General features: G+C 39.3%; 1 protein-coding gene across 7 annotated transcripts in view; it reads left to right on the top strand.

Annotated features, from left to right (window-relative positions):
* The window catches only part of THRAP3 (thyroid hormone receptor associated protein 3), a 70,167-nt gene that overhangs the window by 27,362 nt on the left and 22,203 nt on the right, over positions 1-20,602 (top strand). The window contains exons 1-2 of one of the 7 annotated variants that reach the window (XM_055586385.1): positions 401-4,207; positions 7,514-7,590. The exons of 4 other annotated variants lie outside the window; for them this stretch is intronic. The gene's annotated coding sequence lies outside the window, so the exon portion shown is untranslated. Of the gene's footprint in view, positions 1-400; positions 4,208-7,513; positions 7,591-9,488; positions 9,707-20,602 lie in introns of those variants that run through there. 2 more of the 7 variants (XM_055586383.1, XM_055586384.1) reach the window with 2 other exon arrangements.

Genomic DNA, 20,602 nt, shown 5'->3' with positions numbered 1-20,602 from the left:
CTCTGGGAACAGTATGTGTGTGTGTGTGTGTGTGTGTGTGTGTTAGTTGCTCAGTCGTGTCTGACTCTTTGCGATCTCATGGACTGTAGCCCACCAGGCTCCTCTGTCCATGGGTTTCTCTGGGCAGGAATACTGGAGTGGGTTGCCATTTCCTTCTCCGGGACTGAAACTTATGTCACTCAGTTCTGGGATATTTTCCCGAAATTATGTCCTTGATTTTTCTCTCCTTTATTTTCTCTACTCTTTTTCTGGAATTAATTGGATGTTGGATCTTTTGGACTGATTCTCTAATTTTAATTTTTTTTCTACTATTTCCATCTCTGTGTTTTTGTTCTTTGAGAGATTTCCTTGGTTGTGTTTTCTAATATTTGTTGTATTTTTTTCACTTGTGTTCATATATTTTATATGTATACTTACTATTTTTTTTATATTCAGGAAGATTTTTGTTAAGTCAGTCGAGCTTCTTCATATAACTCTGAACAGCATCACTGCCTACAAAATGCCCTTCATACATTTGCAGAAACTTTTGCCTTTCTACAGCTACCAGGACAAACTGGCAATAAGTAGTTGGTTCTTTAAATTTTCTCATGTGAATCAGGGATTCTGTTTGCAAATAAATTACAAACAACTTTTTTCCTCATCTGTCATGAAGGCCTTTATTTTGCTGGCATCATGGATGATAAGTTATTTTTAGGTTTTATTTTAGTGTGATAAGAATACTGAAGATGAAGTCTAACCTCTTAGCAGATTTTTAAGTGTAGAGTAATTTTAGTTTTGTTTATGGTAAGAAGAAGGACTCTTAATGTTTTGTATTAACTCTTTGATCAGTTGTCTCAACTATTCATTTATCCTTTTTTATAGTGTTTTGAAAAGGCACCTTTTTGAGAGTGTATTAATAGGGTGTATTTTTAAACTTTGTTTTGTTCCATTTATTTGTCTAATTTTGTACAAATAGTGATTTTATTATTAGTACTTTATTTCGTCTTAAATAAATCTTTCTTCTCCAGACTCAGCAAGCAAAATATACTTGAAATTTCCATACTTCTTGTTTTTCACTATGTGGAACTATGATAGTTCTTCAAGAGACTTTAGTACTGGAAACTGGAAAACAAAAACTAGAAGGGCTTAGGCAGGGCCCTTACATAGCAAACCAGTTGTATACTTTAAAAAATAAGCCTACTAGATTTTCCCCTCTAAGATTCTTTTAGAGTCTTTCAAAGCTGCTTTTGAGTTTTTTGAATTCATTCAGTCAGTATATCCTTGAGTGCTTGTTACTGTGTCTATTCTCTATGCTGGGGATAATCAGCAGTGAGCAAGATAGACAGGATTCCTGTTCTTGGGGAGCTTACATTCTAGTTTGGGAAGGCAGATAAGATAGTTTCAGGTTTCCTAGTGTTAGGAAAGAAGGACTACAAAATAACAATGACGTGTCATTAGGTAGAATGCTAAGGAAGAGAGACCTTTTTGAGTTGGGTGATAAGCTGAGATCTGAAGGATGAGAAAGGAGCCAGCCATGCTGTAGACTGCAGAAGTGTGTTCATGTAGCAAGAACGGCAGGTATAAAGGTGCTGAGACTGTAAATGCCTGTAAGTGTTCAGGAACAGAAATAAGGCCTTTGTAGCTCCAGTATAGTGACTGAATGGGGAGAGAGTGGTTTGAGAGGATGTTGAAGAAGTAGGCATAGGGGCCAGATCATTTAGAATCTTGAAATTATGGGAAACTGGAGCTTTCACATATAAATCTGATGAATTCAATTTTGTTCCTTTAAAAATATACAAGATGTTCTAGAAAATAATTAGACCTATTTCTTTATGTAGTTAATAAGCTATTCATTATGAGCCAGAGATGGGAGTTGTACTGGTCACATGTATCTGAACTGAGTTCTTTATTTTTTTAAATATTTACTTGGCTTTGCTAGGTCTTGTTGCAACATGCAGGATCTTTAGTTGTGGCATCTTTAGTTGCAGCATGTGGGATCTAGTTCTCCTGACAAGGAATTGAACCTGATCCCCCTGCATTGGGAGAGTCACCCTGAAGAGTCTTAGCCTCTGGACCACCAGGGAAGTCTCCTGAACTGAGTTCTGGTTGAGTGTTTGGATCTATCTGGGCTTGGAATAGTTAGGTGGTCTCTAAATTAAGATAACTTTGAATAGTGCCTTAATTCATTTTAGATGAAAGCAGCAGGTTGGGTTCTTGATTTCTTTTGTAGACTGAGGTGACTGGTAAGATCCGGAATGATAGCAGATCTTGAAGGTATTTTTCATTTTTTGTGTGTAGAGTTGTGTGTGTGTGTTTAAGACACCCCTCTTGTTTTTTCTCCCCTAAACTTGTCTGGTAAAGCACAGAAACAAAGACATCAGGTTTTCTCTCAACAGGAATGTGAGGGATGAATGAAGTGAATGAATGGATGAATGAATGAAGTGAATGAAGACTAGAAACTACAAAAATAAATGATGAATTTAAAAGTGACTAATACTGAATAAGGTTCAAAACTTGAGCATTTGAAAAGACATAATCATTGTCCTTTAGGACAGTGCCATCCAAGAGAAGTCCAGTGTGAGCCATACGTAATATCAAATTTCCCAGGAGCCACATTAAGGTAATAAATACAAAGAAGCAGATGAAATTAATGATATATTTTATATAATGTAATATATCCAACACATTCTCATTTCAACATGTAATTAATATAAAAATAATGAGACATTTTGCATTCTGAGTTTTGTACTAAGTCTTTGAAATCCTGTATTTTATACCTATACCTCATCCCAGTTCAGGCCAGCCACATTTCAGGTGCTTGATAGCTACATGTGTATGGGACTTTTTAATTCTTAGGGCTCATACTTCTGCAGGAAGGGATAAATTATTGAGATACCCTGCAATGTTCATAATTCAAAGCAGTAGTAGTTGTAACATATAAGGGAATAAATTTAAACATGTATTTTCCCCTCGCTAAATCTCTGTGTGATGAACTTGTTTGGGGAAGATATTTGATCCTGTAAAGATATGTCTATAAAAGATATCAAACAGCTTATCTCCTAAGAGAGTTGTAAACAGACTTAAATAATGTAGAACAAGCTTCATGTAGAACTCCGTGAAGGTAGCAGCTGTCTGTGTACTGATGGTGGGATGATTACTTGATGAAGAGAGACCAGAGACCCAATCTTTGGAATCTGTAAAGTGTGTACATAAACCAGTGGTTTAGAATTCCTTTCTCAGTTTCCTGAAAGTATCCTGATAGATCATTGTTGTTCAATTGCTAAGTCTTGTCCGACTCTTTGCGACCCTCTGGACTGCACGCCAGGCTTCTCTGTCCTTCACTGTTTCCCCGAATTTGCTCAAACTCATGTTCATTGAGTTGGTGATGCCATCCAACCATCTCATCCTCTCTTGCCCCTTTCTCCCTCAATCTTTCCCAGCATCAGGGTCTTTTCCAGTGAGTGAGCTCTTCACATCAGGTGGCCAAAGTATTGGAGCTTCAGCTTCAGCATCAGTCCTTCCAATGAATATTCAGGCTTGATTTCCTTTTGAATTGACTGGTTGGATCTCCTTGCAGTCCAAGGGACTCTCAAGAGTCTTCTCCAACACCACAGTTCAAAAGCATCAGTTCTTCCATGCTCAGCCTTCTTTATGGTCCAACTTTCACATCAGTACATGACTCCTGGAAAAACCATAGCTTTGACCATATGGACCTTTGTCAGCAAAGTGGTGTCTCTGCATTTTAACATGCTGTTTAGGTTTGTCATAGCTTTCCTTCCAAGGAGCAAGTGTCTTTTAATTTCATGACTGCAGTCACCATCTGCAGTGATTTTGGAGCCCAAGAAAGTAAAATCTGTCACTGTTTCCATATCTATTTGCCATGAAGTGATGGGGCCGGATCCCATGATCTTAGTTTTTTGAATGTTAAATTTTAAGACAGGTTTTTCACTCTCCTCAAGAGGCTCTTTAGTTCCTCTTCACTTTCTGTCATTAGAGTGGTGTCATCTGCATATCTGAGGTTATTGATATTTCTCTTGGCAGTCTTGATTCCAGCTTGTGATTCATCCAGCCCAGCATTTCACATGATGTACTTGGCATAGATGTTAAATAAGCAGAGTGACAGTATACAGCCTTGATATACTCCTTTCCAGTTTGGAACCAGTCCATTGTTCCATCTCTGGTTGTAACTGTTGCTTCTTGACCTACATACAGGTTTCACAGGAGGCAGGTAAGGTGGTCTGGTATTCCCTTCTCTTAAATATTGCACAGTTTGTTGTGATCCACACAGTCAAAGGCTTTAGCATAGTCGGTGAAGCAGAAGTAGATGTTTTTTCTGGAATTCCCTTGTTTTTTCTGTGATCCAGTGGATGTTGGCAATTTGACCTCTGTTTCCTCTGCCTTTTCTAAACCCAGCTTGTACATGTGGAAGTTCACGGTTCACGTACTGTTGAAGCCTAGCTTGAATAATTTTGAGCATTACCTTGCTATTATGTGAACTGAGCACAGTTGTACAGTAGTTTGAACGTTTTTTGGCATTTCTCTTCTTTGGGATTGGAATGATGGACTTTTTTAAAAGCTCTGATTGCAGTGTGTACCACTGATTCAGTCCAAGATGGTCTTTTTTTTTTTTTTTTTTGATTGGAGGAAGCCCAAGATCTTAATAATTTCATTAAAAAATGGTTGTATTATAATTGGCTGTTTAACTTAGTTTTTAAGAAGATAAGTTTATCATAATGAGAACTGGAAGGAGGCCATAGGTGATTAATTAACATAGCCTGTAGTATCTTTATTAAGGTAGAAAAGCTGAGAGTTCCTTTGAAAAATAGGACTGTTGTGTTCCCCAGTGATAACACATTTAAAATAGGAACAAAAATTGCCTTCACCCTCCCCTTGGGATATAGGAGAGGAGCCTTTGGGGTCAATCAAAGATAATATTCAAGTTGCTGACTGTGCATTTCATTCTGTTTGTCTAATGATGAAGGGTTAGTTGCATAGATGGTCCTGAGCCTAGTAGATACCCATTGAGCAAATTTTAGGAGATGATACCACAAGTCATGTACACTGGGGACATTGAGGTAAGTTCCAAATGAATGGCCCCTCAGTTTGCTATTGATTTTCCCTGCTACCATTCATCAGCAAAGGGATTTATTCTTCAAAGATCAGGACCTTAAACTTTGACATTTTCTTGCTTCTCTGCACCTCTTCAGTACAACACGTGCCAGTTGAGCCAGTATAAAACACTTGATTGTTTTGCATAGGAAGATATCTGATTGCTTACTAATATATTAGCAGGAAAGTAGAATCAGTGGTGAAATATATTTTCTCTTAGAGACGTTTCTAAGTATCTCCCTGTCACCACTCTAGGGTTGCAGCTGAACATAGCTTAAGGTGTGAAGTCACTTGCTGAATGCCAGGCAATTTACACTTTTTGTATACTTTTTAATTCTTGTGGCAGTCTTATGAGGTGTAGGCCGTGTTTGGAAGATGAAGAGAGTAAGTATCTTGTCCAGCTAAGGAGCACACAGATTTGAACCCAGTTAATTTTTTTGGTGCCAAAGCCACTACTCACTGCAGAACCTAGTCCAGTATTATAAAGTGACTCTCTTGGGTTCTGTTCATTTGGGACATGATATTTAGATTGATAATCTATTTCAGCATGGTCCCTCACTTACACCACCTTTATATCCCTATCTTGGAATAACATGTTATGGAAAACACTGAATGAAACCTGGATTCTAGTCCTAGCTGTTTGCTTACTGTGTATTGAGATAATGGATTCTTTTTCCACTGAGCAGGTATTTCCCAATTACCTGTCTGCTTTGATCCTCTTATAATTGTGAGATGTGGATTCCATTGCCTTTGTCTTTTTTTTTTTAATGAACTTCTTGTTTGAGAATAGTTTAAGATTAACAGGAAATTGCAAGGATTGTACAGAATTCATGTATTGGTTTGCTAGGGCTGCCATACAAAGTAGCACAGACTGAGTGGGCTTAAACAACAGCAATGTATCGTCCCACAGATCTGGAGGCTAGAAGTCAGAAATCAAGAGCTTGGCAGGATTCGTTCCTTCTGAGACCTTGGGAGGGAAGGATCTCTTCCAGGTCTCTCTCTTCAACTGGTAGATGGCCATCTTCTCCCTGTATCTCTTCATAGCATCTTCTCTCTGCATATCTCTGTGTCCAGATTTCTCCTATTTATAAGAACACCAGTCATATCTCTGTAAAGACCCTATCTTCAAATGAGGTCCATTCTAGGGTACTTGGTGTTAGGACTAAAACATACATATTTTGGTGTTACAGAAACAGTAACAGTCCCTATATTCCCTATACCCAATTTCTTCTGTTATTAACATTTTATGTTAATATGATATGTTTGTCACAATTAATGAACCAGTATTGATACCCTATTATTAATTAAACTGTAAGCCCTGTTTGTAACGCATAAGAAAACTTCAAGGACGGGTATTTTTTTGAAAATGATACTCACACTAATCTTAACAAAGTAACTATAAAATACAGAGATTGTGAAACCTGTCTTAGTGAGAAAGCAAAACAATCTTAAAAATTGTGATATGCTTGTGTTTTCACCTTTCCAGTAATCAGCACTTTGTGCAATGTCCTCTTAATGCTTGTGAGGCCCAGTCTACAACCTGAAACTTCAGAAGTGAAGTTGTATGTTCAGTATTTGCCACCTTTAACAAATGAATAAACTGAAATCTGTACAGATTGTTACTTTATTAAAGTCCCCCAGAATGCCTCTTTTATTCCAGGTCACTTCCTTTTGTGTCCTTTCTTAGATAAACCATATATTTAAAACAGAGTACAGGCAAATAAAGTTGAATTTACCCCCTACATACTTGTTATTCCTTCTAGGAGGCATACTTATAATAGAAGAAATTGATGTATAAAATTGTTTGCATACATTTTCTTTTATTTTTTTTTCAAATTGGTGGTTAAGACCTATGTTTATTACTTGTGTGTAGTTTTCAGAATTTTCCAGCATTGATTGATTATGTTACCTTCAGTGAATATTATATAATAATATCCCAGCGATCTTAAGATCTTCATATGTTTTTGTTTCTCATTGGGGGAGAAACAGCAGTTTGATTGAATGAATAGAGGGGTTTCCCTGTAAAGGTGTGTCATTCTGATCTTGAATTTTTCAGTGTTTTCTCTGGTGTTAAAAAAAGAAAGACATTTATGAAACTCGTTCTTGTGTGGAAATCAGGCCTGAAATAATTAATAGCATGCTGTATTCTGTGCGATATGGAAAATACCTGCCTTATTGTGTTTTTCTTACCTTTCTAAGTTACTGAGAAGTAGTGTGGTCCTGTTTCTTTAAAAAGTGAAAGATGGAATGGGTGGAGTTTGCCAGGTCTTTGAGACTGAGAAACTTAATTCAGTCTCTGAAGAGCTGGAAGGAAATGTGACCTCTTGCTGGCTGTGTGATGGAAAGAAGCTAGTGGCAGTATCCCTCAGCCTGACAGGAACCTGTTGCAGAGTCCTGACTGACTCTGGAAACTCCTTTTCCCAAGTGAGATTGCGGTGCTGCCTGGATTTCGTGTATGTTGGATTGCCCCCTTGCAAGTGATGGTTGAAGTACAGTCAGAAGGTAAGTAGCCAAGTCCCTGGTCAGCTATTTTCAGACACATGGACTAGTTTTTCTAAAATGGTAGAATATGTTACGAATCGTAAATGATTTCTTCTATAGTAAATTTCAGAGGTGATGGGATGGAAGTGGAGGGATCATTCTTTTTTTTTTTTTTAAGCAAAAAGTTCAACCCTGACCGCTTAATTCTTTTTTTAGGATGACTAAAGTCAGGATGAGGAATGTTCTGCTCACTTTGTGCAAACATTTGAGTTGTTTTGGTCAGTAGTAGAGCTGTTTCAAATCCTCATTTTATTGATGAAGCGTGAGTTTAGTCTTGGTAAATTTCTCCATTTAATGTGCCTGAACACTTGCCCATTATTTATTTATTTTAGCTTTTCATTGCTCACCAGTGGCAATCAAGATCAATTCTGCCCTGATCAGGGATCTTGGTATTTTTGGGGTGAAAGAGAGGGAAGAATGCAGTTTGCAGCAGCCAAATAGGCTAGAGCAACATGTAAATAGGTATTTATTAGTTTATGACTGATGCTTGGGCTCAAAAGGAGAGAAGTCAAGAAAACTTGTCTCTTAGGTAGGATGGGCTCTGTACTGGTCAGACAGGAGCCCGCAGTCCCACCCACCCACAGAACACAGGTTTCTGGTGGCTTTTGAAAAGAACTCTGTCAAAACAGGTCTTTTTGGCATTTGGCAGCCCAAAGCATCCAATGTAAGTAGCTTTACTGTTAGAAAGGGATTACTTCTTTTTCTCAAGTTGGAAGAGATGGTCCTCATCATTTTTTTTCTGTTTTGCTGTGCAGTTTATTATGAATTTTCTAAGTGATTAAATAATGCAGCTCTCCTGTTTGCTGTCCAAAGAAATTAGGGCTGGAAAGGGAGGGATAGAGATTGACTTTTGGAGGACCTGGAGTTGAACCTTTGTGAATAAGCCCTGGCTAATCTACCTGGCTAGAACTTCCCACATTGGCAGTATTCTTGATAAATTATCCATTGTATCTTTATGTCAGGCTTTCCATTCCTTAATTGATAACACTTTTAAACTACTTCAGAGTGTACCCTCAGGGAATCTTTCTTAATGCTTCTTGAGCATTAAGGAAATTTTTCTGATTTTCACTTTGAAAAATTATCTGTGTGTCCATGGATACCTGACATGAATTACTTTTTTTTTTTTAAGTAGTGAAAACACACAACAGAGTTGGGCCTTTTGCTGCAGTTACTTGTCGTAAGAACCAAAGGCCAGATACTGTTTCTCTGAGGGTATGTGCTTTACTGGCTGTCCCTTAACCCTCTAGTTTGTGAACACAAAGGGGTCCCTGTGCTGAATTGTTTCTGTGAAGTTTTCCAGAGCTGGTTTCTCCTTTGAATTCTTTCCAGCCTGACAACAGCCATTAGAACAGTTGAGAATTTGTTGTGTAAACAGGTCCATTGTCAGCATAAGTCAACTAAAATATATGCTCTTATTAACAAAGGCTTATTTTCAGGGAAGTTGATAGTAAGGCTAGGATAAAAGCACATTGGTAAAAAAATTACTGTGTAAAAATAATTTCTCCAAATGCCACATAGTTGAAGTGAGCTGACAGTTTTTATGTGAATTTTGGACTCTGCAGAATTAGAAGCTTTAGCTTTTTTGCCTTGCTAACCCCAAAATGTAGTTTATTAATGTATATTTTCTTCATCTCATCATAATTGCTCACTTGTTATGAGGTAGTCACACTTCTTAAAACAAGTTGATGAAACAACCCACAGTGGTATTTTGGACTACTCATGTCCCGTAATTAGGAGGCAGTTTAAGGTTGCACTTTGGAATTTACTTTAAATGTGTTTGAACTGAAATCACAGTCATTATTATATGCTGATATAAATGATCCCCTTTTTAGACTTACTTTCAGAGCGCACACGGAGCAACGTATAGATATGAACCTTTTGGGTCCTCTCGTTGCATGCCTGGGTTTTTTTTTCCTCCTGATATGCAGGCTTGCAGATTCTCTGTTCCATGACCAGAGATTGAACCCAGGCCTCCACAGTGAAAGTGGCAAATCCTAATGCTAGACCACCAGGGAACTCCCACACGTCTGGATTTCTTAATGGAAGGATTCTTTCTCTCTCTTTTTAAACGGAAAAGGTATGGGGAAATATGGGCTTCCCAGGTGGCTTATTGGTACACAATCCTCTTGGCAATGCAGGATATGAGGTTTCGATTCTTGGGTTTGGGAAGACTACTTGGAGGAGAAAATGTCAACCCACTCTAGTATTCTTGCTGGAATAATCCCATGGACAGGGGAGCCTGGCGGACTATAGTCCCCGGGGTCGCAGAGAGTCTGATGCTGAGTGAGCGAGCTCATATACTTGGGGAAATAGCTGCAGAGACTGGCTATATCCACTTAGACTAATTAGGATTTTGATCATGTATTGAGCCCACCTGCAAAGAGTTGTTAATTTTTTTAGAGCTGAATGATGGATGCATTTGGGTTCCTTACAATATTTTTTTCTACTTTTGTGTATGTTTGACTCAATACCTCCATAATAAAAATATTAAAGAAAAAAAATAGAGCCCACTTGGCTTTTAGGCTGGCCTTTCGTAGCCTTCTGTTAAGTAATAAAAGAGGAAAAAAATTCTGTTGTAATAACGTTTTCCTCAGAATGGACTTTGAATTGTTAAAGTGCGGTTTTATTTATTTAGAGTTATGTGGAAATTATTTGTCTAGATTTTTAAAATATCTCCGAAGAAAGTAGGTAGATGTTTGATTTCACATTAAGAGAATCAACACCATTAACTCTATGAATGTTATTAACAACTTTTAAAAAAAGACTGGTAGGGGGAAGTCACCTGTAAATTCACTAGCTAAAAAAATTTATATGTAAAATAAGAAGCACGTGCTCCCATCCTGTCTGCCTCATTTCGTGTCTTTCCCTTTTCCTGCCCCCTTCCTCTTCATGTCTTCCTTTCTGTTCCACGGAGGTAACCACTGTTAATAGTTTGCTACATGTGCTTATGTGGATATGTTTTATATGTATATCTGTACCTATACATTGGGGCTTCCCTTGTGGCTCAGCTGATAAAGAATCCACCTGCAATGCGGAGACCTGGGTTCTATCCCCTGGGTTGCGAAGATCCCCTGGAGAAGGAAATGACTACCCACTCCAGTATTCTGGCCTGGAGCATTCCATGGAGAATTCCATGTGGTCGCAGAGTCGGACACGACTGAGCGACTTTCACTCACCTACATGTTAACACATTTTAAAAACATGTTCTACCAAATTACATAGAGTATAATGTAAAAAAGTTAAAGTTTTTAGTACTGAACTCCAGAATAACTTTGATTTTGTAATATAGGCAAGGGCAAACCTTTTATTATATCATTAAATTGTTTCAGCAGTAAAACTGCCCTTCTCCTCAAAGGATCCTTCTCTCCTTTTAGAAAGGTGCTCAATGCATATGTGGATATTTGCCTCTATAAATTTTAAGACCTCAGAATTGAAATTAGTATTATATTTGTGGGTTTATGTAATAATTCAAGAGAGCTGTTTAATAGAGTAAATGTCAGGAAGGGGTCTCTGAACTTAGATTTCTTCAGGGATATTGGGAGTGGGGTGTAAAGTCTGGGGAAAGTGTTACCCTGGACCCATAGCTGCTCTTGATTCTCTTTCCCTCTTTTACTCAGGAGAGGATAGTCTCCAGAGGAGAGCATAAAATAGTAACACATTTGATATGTCACCTGAGCTCTGCTTTCCTGCACCTCTCCAGAGGCACACAGAGCACACAGTCAGGCCCAGTCCTTTGCCTACAACCCTTTATGAGCTGTGAGTTTCTTTCTTGGCTGATTTTTAGATCTGTCTTTTTTTAATTTTCGTCAGTTTGTTCATTCTACATCTTGCCTTTAGAGACTGTTGAGAGCAGGGCTGTCTTGACTGGACTTGCTGGCAGTGGAGTTTCCCTCTGAGCTGGCACTGCTAATTGAAATGTGAATGTCTGCTAGAGACTGAGATCAGTTTGACCTTCTCTGTCTTTGAGGAATATAGAGAAGGGATCTGAATAAGCTCAGCTTCTAGTTTAGCAGTGGTTATTAGGACTGTGGTACATACTTAGTTTTATTCTTAGATTGGAATATTAATATTTGGTGAACTGATCTTTTATTATTACTGCTTGTGTGATAAAGAGAGTGGAGAAGGAAGAGGAGGTGTGAAACAAGCCTGTTTGTTAGCACATCCTGAGCGTCCACTCCGTGGCCAAGTGCTGTGCAGGAAAGGGAGAACAAATCAGACATGATCTCTGACCAGTTAATTTTGTAGCCTCTTTGGTTTGCTGTCCTGAATTGTTAAACTTAATTGGTTAGCAGCAGTACCAAATGTAGAGCCATCTATCTGGAAAAGTGCTGTCCTCTAGCGAGAGCAGAGATAGCAGTTCCTGGGGCAAGGGACAGGGAGTGGAGGCACATATGGGGTCAGTCCATTCTATTAAGTTATGTTAGAGATCCATAAATAGAATAAAGACTAATTTTAAGGCCTATTGTAAAAGCAGGTGTTAGGTGGTAACTGTTGAAAATCAGTGTAGTACAGTAGCATAAAGGACCAAAACCACTCGATCATCTCAATAAATACAGTACAAACATGAAAAAAAAAAATCCAACAGTTTTTCATAATAAAAGTATTTAACCAACTAGGAATAAAAGGAACTTCCTCAATCCAATAATAGAGATCTGTGAGAAAAACCTACAGGTATCATTGTACTTAAAGGTGAAAAGAAGACAGTGTTTTTGCCCTAAGTTCAGGAACAAGAGAAGAATGTCCACTTCATTTCTGTTCAGCTTTGTACCAGAAGTTCTAACCAGGGCAGTTAGGCATTAAAATGAAATAAAAGTCATCTAACTCAGCAGGGGAAGAAGTAAAACTCTTTTGCAGATGATATGATCTTATATAGAAAATCTTGAAGAAATCCATTGAAAACTAGTAGAACTAATATATGAATTCAGTAATGTTAAAGGATACAAGATGAGTATACAAAAATGAATCGTATTTCTATACACTAATGACTGCTTCCCTAGTGGCTCAGATGATAACGTATCCACCTGCAATGAGAGAGATCTGGGTTCAATCACTGGGTTGGGAAGATTCCCTGGATGAGGGCATGGCAACCCACTCCAGAATTCTTGCCTGGAGAATCCCCATGGTCAGAGGAGCCTGGTGGGCTACAGTCCATGAGGTCATAAAGAGCTGGACATGACTGAGTGACTAAGCATACACAGTGATGAACAATCAGAATGAAACAGAAAAACAGTTCATTTCCAGTAGCATCAAAAAGAGTAAAATTCTTAGGGATGAATTTAACAAAATGAGCATAAAATTTGTACTCTGAAAAAAACTACAAACCCTGTAGAAAGACATCCCGTGTTCACAAGTTGGAAGGCTTAATGTTGTGAAGAAGACAGTCTCTCCAAACTGATCTACAGATTCAAAACAATCTTGGACAAAATCTCAGCTGTTCATTTTTTTTTCTTTTTGCAGAAATTGATGTGCTGATGCTAAAATTTATCTGAAAATGTAAGGGACTCAGAATAGCCAAAATTCTCTGAGCAGGAGAGGTTGGAAAAACTGTGCTTTTCTGATTTCAGAATATCTACAAAGCTACATTAATCAAGACTGGCATAAGGATAGACATACGGGTCAATGGAATAAAATTGAAGGTACAGAAATAAACCCTCACATTTATGGTGAATTGATTTTTGACAAAGATGGCCAGTACATTTCAGTAGGATAAGACTAGTCTCTTCAACAAATAGTACTAAGACATCTGGATATCCATATGCAAAATAGTGAAATGAGATCCTTACCTCACACTGTAACATAAAATTTAAATCAGAATGGATTATGGACTTAAATGGAAGAGCTAATACTATAAAATTCTTTGAAGAAAAACTACGAGTAAATCTTTGTGACCTTGGGCAAACCATTCTTAAATGTGATACCAAAAGCACAAGGAACAAAGGGACAAATAAGATAAATTGAACTTAGAACCAAACAAAAGCTCTTTTCTTTAAAGGTCTGTGTCAAGAAAATGGAAGGACAACCTACAAATTGGGAGAATCTTCTTGCAAAGTATATGTCTAATATACCTGTTTCTATAATTTGGGATTCCCAGATGACGCTAAAGGTCAAGAACTCTCCTGCCAGTGCAGGAGACGTAAAAGACGTGGGTTTGATCCCTGGGTTGGGAAGATCCCCTGGAGGAGGGCATGGCAACCCACTCCAGTATTCTTGCCTGGGGAATCCCATGGACAGAGGAGCTTGGCAGGCTACAGTCTGTAGGGTTACACAGAGTTGAATGCATCCATAATTTATGAAGTCTTATAGCTCAATAATAAAAAGACAGTAAGTGTTGGAGATGGAGAGAGATTGGAACCCCCATACACTGCTGATGGGGAAGTAAAATGGTGTAGCTGCTTTGGAATGTTTCTTATTATTAGTCTCTTGTTACATGAAGCTCTTTGTTCTCTACAGCTGGCTGTGGCTTTCCTAGTTTGGACTTTCTAAAGTCATCCACAGCAGAAACATTTCTGCTATCTTGGGCAGACATGTTTCAGGCAGAGCCTGTTTCTATTTTTTGCATGTGAGTTAGCAGATAGGGGTAGGTGAAGAGAACTGTTGGCTGCTTTAGTTAAGCATTTCAGTTTTGCTGGTTTATGAACCAAATATTTTAAGAGATAATTATGCTTCAGAAACAGAGTTTTGTTTTGATATTTTTAAGCGATCAGGTTCACAAGAAGCTGATTGATGGAGTACAACATGGGGGTAGCCTGTGTGGTAATGGTGAATTGCTAGCACGATGTAAGTGAGATAATGCTGAAGGTTCATAGCTCCTTGTTTGGCACAGGTGTTATTGATAAAGTGCCAGGGAATCAATTTCTGATGGATATGTATTTATTAAGAAAGCCAGTATTTGCCTAGGGTGTTTTCTGGTAGACAGGTCCATCCAGAGACCAAACTTCAAGTTAGAAGGATCTTTGATGAACATACTCCAAATAGAGCAAGAGAAGCTGCTGCTACTGCTGCTGCTAAGTCACTTCAGTCGTGTCTGACTCTGTGCGACCCCATAGACGGCAGCCCATGAGGCTCCCCAGACAGTCCTAAATATTAAGTCCATCAAATCAGGGTAGCTGAATTGTCCTGCTTGAGTAAGTGATGAGTCCCGGTTGTTCAGGATAATTCCAGTATAAAATACTTCCCCCTATTGTCAACACAAGTATCCTGGAAACCTTATATTGCTAGATACAAATAAATGTCACACCCATGCCCCCAACCTGTTGGCTTCCTGGGTGGCTTAGTGGTAAAGGATCTGCTTGCCAATGCAAGAGATGAGGGTTGGATCAAGAAGATCCCCCTGAAGAAGGAAATGGCAGTCCACTCCAGTATTATTGCCTGGATAATCCCCTGGACAGAGGGCCTGGTGGGCTACAGGTCTAAAGAGTTGGACATGACTGGGCAATTGAGCACTCACATATGCACCCCCAACCCCCAGAGCAGGACAGAAATCTCTGTTGGTCTGTAGACTGTATACTAACTTCTAGGTTTGAACTCTATAGTCCCCCGACTTTTAGATAGATATTTTTTCTTTAAATTATTACTATGGGGACTTCCCTGGTGGTCCAGGGGTTACGACTACATAGTGTCTCTGCTGAGGGCCCGGGTTCAATCCCTACTGGGGAACTAAGATCCCATGAGCTGCATGGCTTGGCCTAAACATGTGTATGTGGTATGGGTCATTAAAGCATAGCCTTTTCTTTCTCTGAACTACAAGAAGATGCAGATTCCCGTGTTTCAGTTTCCCATCCATATTCATTCATTACTAAAAACTTGTTTTTTTTATAAACTCATGTCATAGTGTGTATCTTACGGAGTTTTACATCTTAAAATTAGGGACTTACCTTAAAGGGATTCTAGGTCTCATGCCAAGATATTTGGATTTCTATTTGGAAGGCTATTTCTTGGAAAGATTTCAATAGATGACTGTTTTTATCCATTGTTTTGACTGTTAGTTTACTTTTAGAGAGTGGTGCTTATTGATCCTGTCCTGAAATTCTCTAGGCTTAGATCTTGTTTGTGTCCTGTGACCTAAATTAAGCAGATTAAAGTAAATGTTCCTTTGTAACACTCCTTTCCTGAGTTAGTTGTGAGTCCTTGGAGTGAGAATTAGTGATGTAAGTTTCACGATACTAATATATTCTCATAACCTAAAACGAGAGGCAACTGTGTGTGCTTAATTGCTGCAGAGAAAGCAGGTGGTGGTGCTAGAAGAGGTTGGTGTTCATCAGAATACCAGTACTTTGTTTGATTTTAGATTGGTTGTAATGTGGGTACTGAAGTGAGAGATGAGATAAGAAATGCTGTGAATATGCTCTTTAAGGTACACAAGATTCTCGATTAAGTGGAATATCCTGTGAGGTAGTAAGTTTGATATTAATGGAAATGAGAGAAGGGAAAAAAGTGGTTTGCCCAGCAAAGGCCTGTACAGACATTAAGTATGGCAGTGAAGTGGTTGAAAACAGATACAGATATTCAGAGAGCAAACTGTTAACCATGTACTTTAGTTCCCTGGCCCAACACAATTCCTACATCCTTTCATGGGTTCAGTTCAGTTCAGTTCAGTTGCTCAGTTGTGTCCAACTCTTCGCCACCCCATGAATTGCAGCACGCCAGGCCTCCCTGTCCATCACCAACTCCCGGAGTTCACTCAAACTCACGTCCATCAAGTCGGTGATGTCATCCAGTCATCTCATCCTCTGTCATCCCCTTCTCCTCCTGCCCCCAGTCCCTCCCAGCATCAGAGTCTTTTCCAATGAGTCAGCTCTTATGAGGTGGCCAAAGTACTGGAGTTTCAGCTTTAGCATCATTCCTTCCAAAGAGAACTTCAAAGGACTTAGTTCTGAGTTGGTTTTACATACTAGGAAGGCTATAGGTCTGTTTTACGTTCTTGTTTTGTTTTCCGGTTATGGTATATTTGCCTTCCATTTTTATTTGCTTGATTAGTAGTAAATCTTTCTGTGAAAGAAAATAAGCAGTTAAATCTTTTCTGAGAAGGATCTTTGGAATATAAACCTAGTATTTATGGATTGAAGAATAGTTGCATGGTTTATATGTAGCTTGACCGTTTAGGGCTGCGAAGGTTGAAGCTCTGGGGCGGCCTGTTGAGAGGCTATATTTGGCACTGCTTAGTATTAGGAACTCTCCCCAGTGAAACCTATCCACAGTGTTCCACACACGGGGCAAACAGTATTAAATTCTCCCAGGATGTCCCTTCTGGTGAATTCAGCAGACGTTTACCATGTGCCAAGCACAATGCTGGCATAATCACTAGGGACACTTAAGAAGAAACTTAATAATCCAGCATGAGGAGGGGGAAGGAATAATTGAATTCTTTATCTTTGCGAGTCTTTAATGTAGAAAAGCTTTCTTTGGCCCTTGCTGTCAATATTACTGTTTTTGCTTGGAGGTAAAAAGTAGAATCTGCATTTTAAAAAAAATTTTATTTGGCAGTGCTGGGTCTTAGTTGCGGCATATGAGATGTAGTCTCTGACTAGGGATCAAACCCAGGTCCCCTGCATTGTGAGCATGGAATCTTAGCCACTGGACCACTAGGGAAGTCTCAGAATCTGTGTTTTTAATGATATAGAAGCCATGTAATTATATACCTTAAGACTTTTGCTTTAAGTAAAGTGTATCTGTTTTTCCAAAGAAAAGTGGTTTGGTGGTGAATGCTTGTGATTCAAAAAGAGTGATGGGTCTGGAAACGGTCCTCTCAGGTGGCTCTGCAAAACAGTTTAAAAGATAAACCCTTGCTCCAAGTGACAGGATTGTATCTGAAATGATTTCAGAAGGCTGTTTGAATTATGCACCTGGGTTTTACATTGAAAAGAGGGGGGCATAGAACAACAGTAGTGTCAGTACAAGATGGAGGAGGAGGACATTTTGCAGCTGAGGAGGTTTTATGAGAAAGAACTTGAGGGCCTTAGTGACTCATCTCACTCTGAATCAGCATGTGGTGTGGCTGCCAGAATGAGCAGTCTTAGGATGCATTAACAGTGTCTAAATAGTTTTCAGTATCCCAGTGAAGGAGGACAAACCGGAATTGATTCCGTGGCAAATAGGGGGATGATGTGGATAGGAAACCTCATCATCTGAAGGATCTTGGAAAGTTTGAGGATATTTGGATCATACCAGCCCTTAGGATTTTAGGAACTGTGTCCCATGTTTCTGCCTGCTAGCGTGCTGATCACTATTTGTTCAGTAGTTGGATTCTTTTATATTGCTGGTGTGGGAACATGGCTGTCTTACTCTAAATGAAACAACATGTTAAAGAAGAGTAGGCATTGCTGAAGAAACAAAATCTCCTTTGGAAGAAGTTTTAATTTGAACAGAAACCAAATGCTAAATGCTTGTAACATGTAAAAGGTGCTAAGCTGTTTTCCAAGGTGGTATTTGTCTGTCTCCCTTATGATTATACAGTGGAAGTGAAAAATAGATTTAAGGGCCTAGATCTGATAGACAGAGTGCCTGATGAACTATGGAATGAGGTTCATGACATTGTACAGGAGACAGGGATCAAGACCATCCCCATGGAAAAGAAATGCAAAAAAGCAAAATGGCTGTCTGGGGAGGCCTTACAAATAGCTGTGAAAAGAAGAGAAGCGAAAAGCAAAGGAGAAAAGGAAAGCTATAAACATCTGAATGCAGAGTTCCAAAGACTAGCAAGAAGAGATAAGAAAGCCTTCTTAAGCGATCAATGCAAAGAAATACAGGAAAACAACAGAATGGGAAAGACTAGAGATCTCTTCAAGAAAATCAGAGATACCAAAGGAACATTTCATGCAAAGATGGGCTCGATAAAGGACAGAAATGGTATGGACCTAACAGAAGCAGAAGATATTAAGAAGAGATGGCAGCAACACACAGAAGAACTGTACAAAAAAGATCTTCACGACCCAGATAATCATGATGGTGTTATCACTGACCTAGAGCCAGACATCCTGGAATGTGAAGTCAAGTGGGCCTTAGAAAGCATCACTACAAAGAAAGCTAGTGGAGGTGATAGGATTCCAGTTGAGCTATTCCAAATCCTGAAAGATGATGCTGGAAAGTGCTGCACTCAATATGCCAGCAAATTTGGAAAACTCAGCAGTGGCCACAGGACTGGAAAAGGTCAGTTTTCATTCCAATCCCAAAGAAAGGCAATGCCAAAGAATGCTCAAACTACTGCACAATTGCACTCATCTCACACGCTAGTAAAGTAATGCTCAAAATTCTCCAAGCCAGGCGTCAGCAATACGTGAACCGTGAACTTCCTGATGTTCAAGCTGGTTTTAGAAAAGGCAGAGGAACCAGAGATCAAATTGCCAACATCCACTGGATCATGGAAAAAGCAAGAGAGTTCCAGAAAAACATCTATTTCTGCTTTATTGACTATGCCAAAGCCTTTGACTGTGTGGATCACAATAAACTGTGGAAAATTCTGAAAGAGATGGGAATACCAGACCACCTGATCTGCCTCTTGAGAAATTTGTATGCAGGTCAGGAAGCAACAGTTAGAACTGGACATGGAACAACAGACTGGTTCCAAATAGGAAAAGGAGTTCGTCAAGGCTGTATATTGTCACCCTGCTTATTTAACTTATATGCAGAGTACATCATGAGAAACACTGGACTGGAAGAAACAAGCTGGAATCAAGATTGCCAGGAGAAATATCAATAACCTCAGATATGCAGATGACACCACCCTTATGGCAGAAAGTGAAGAGGAACTCAAAAGCCTCTTGATGAAAGTGAAAGTGGAGAGTGAAAAAGTTGGCTAAAGCTCAACATTCAGAAAACGAAGATCATGGCATCCGGTCCCATCACTTCATGGGAAATAGATGGGGAAACAGTGTCAAACTTTATTTTTCTGGGCTCCAAAATCACTACAGATGGTGACTGCAGCCATGAAATTAAAAGACGCTTACTCCTTGGAAGGAAAGTTATGACCAACCTAGATGGCATATTGAAAAGCAGAGACATTACTTTGCCAACAAAGATTCGTCTAGTCAAGCCTATGGTTTTTCCTGTGGTCATGTATGGATGTGAGAGTTGGACTGTGAAGAACGCTGAGCGCCAAAGAATTGATGCTTTTGAACTGTGGTGTTGGAGAAGACTCTTGAGAGTCCCTTGGACTGCAAGGAGATCCAACCAGTCCATTCTGAAGGAGATCAGCCCTGGGATTTCTTTGGAAGGAATGATGCTAAAGCTGAAACTCCAGTACTTTGGCCACCTCATACGAAGAGTTGACTCATTGGAAAAGACTCTGATGCTGGGAGGGATTGAGGGCAAGAGGAGAAGGGGACGACAGAGGATGAGATGGCTGGATGGCATCACTGACTTGATGGACGTGAGTCTGAATGAACTCCGGGAGTTGGTAATGGACAGGGAGGTCTGGCGTGCTGCGATTCGTGGGGTCGCAAAGAGTCGGACATGACTGAGCGACTGATCTGATCTGATTTGCCTGTCTCACGCTCCATAATATTTTAAGAGCATAGACATGGAAGAAATGCTAGAAATGGGAAAACCTATGTGTAATGGCAGTGACATTTAAAAAGTCTTCAAAATTAAAACTGAGAGTTGTTTTGAATGAATTTTAGTAATTTGATCAGATAGCTTTAGATATGGTTGTCCCTGCCTTACACTAAAATATTTGTTTTATATCTGTTTATGTATATCAAGAGAAAAGACTTCTCAATCTTATGGAGCTTTCCCTTTTTTATGTGACTTGCTCTTTCATGGTCTTCAGGTGACAGCTTAACTGCTATCTCTGGACCATCCTACCTAAATAATTCATTCTGTGCGTGTGTGCTCAGTTAACGTTAGACTCTTTGCGACCCCATAGACTGTAGCTCGCCAAGCTCCTCTGTCCATGAAATTTTCCAGGCAAGAATACTGGGGTAGGTTGCCATATCCTTCTCTACGGGGTCTTCCTAACCCAGGGGTTGAACCCGAGTCT

The sequence above is a fragment of the Bubalus kerabau genome, chromosome 6 (assembly GCF_029407905.1).
Source record: "Bubalus kerabau isolate K-KA32 ecotype Philippines breed swamp buffalo chromosome 6, PCC_UOA_SB_1v2, whole genome shotgun sequence".
In the NCBI taxonomy this organism is placed as follows: Eukaryota; Metazoa; Chordata; class Mammalia; order Artiodactyla; family Bovidae; genus Bubalus; species Bubalus kerabau.
Note: the sequence above shows the minus strand (reverse complement) of the source record. Positions and strands in the feature narration are given on the sequence as shown.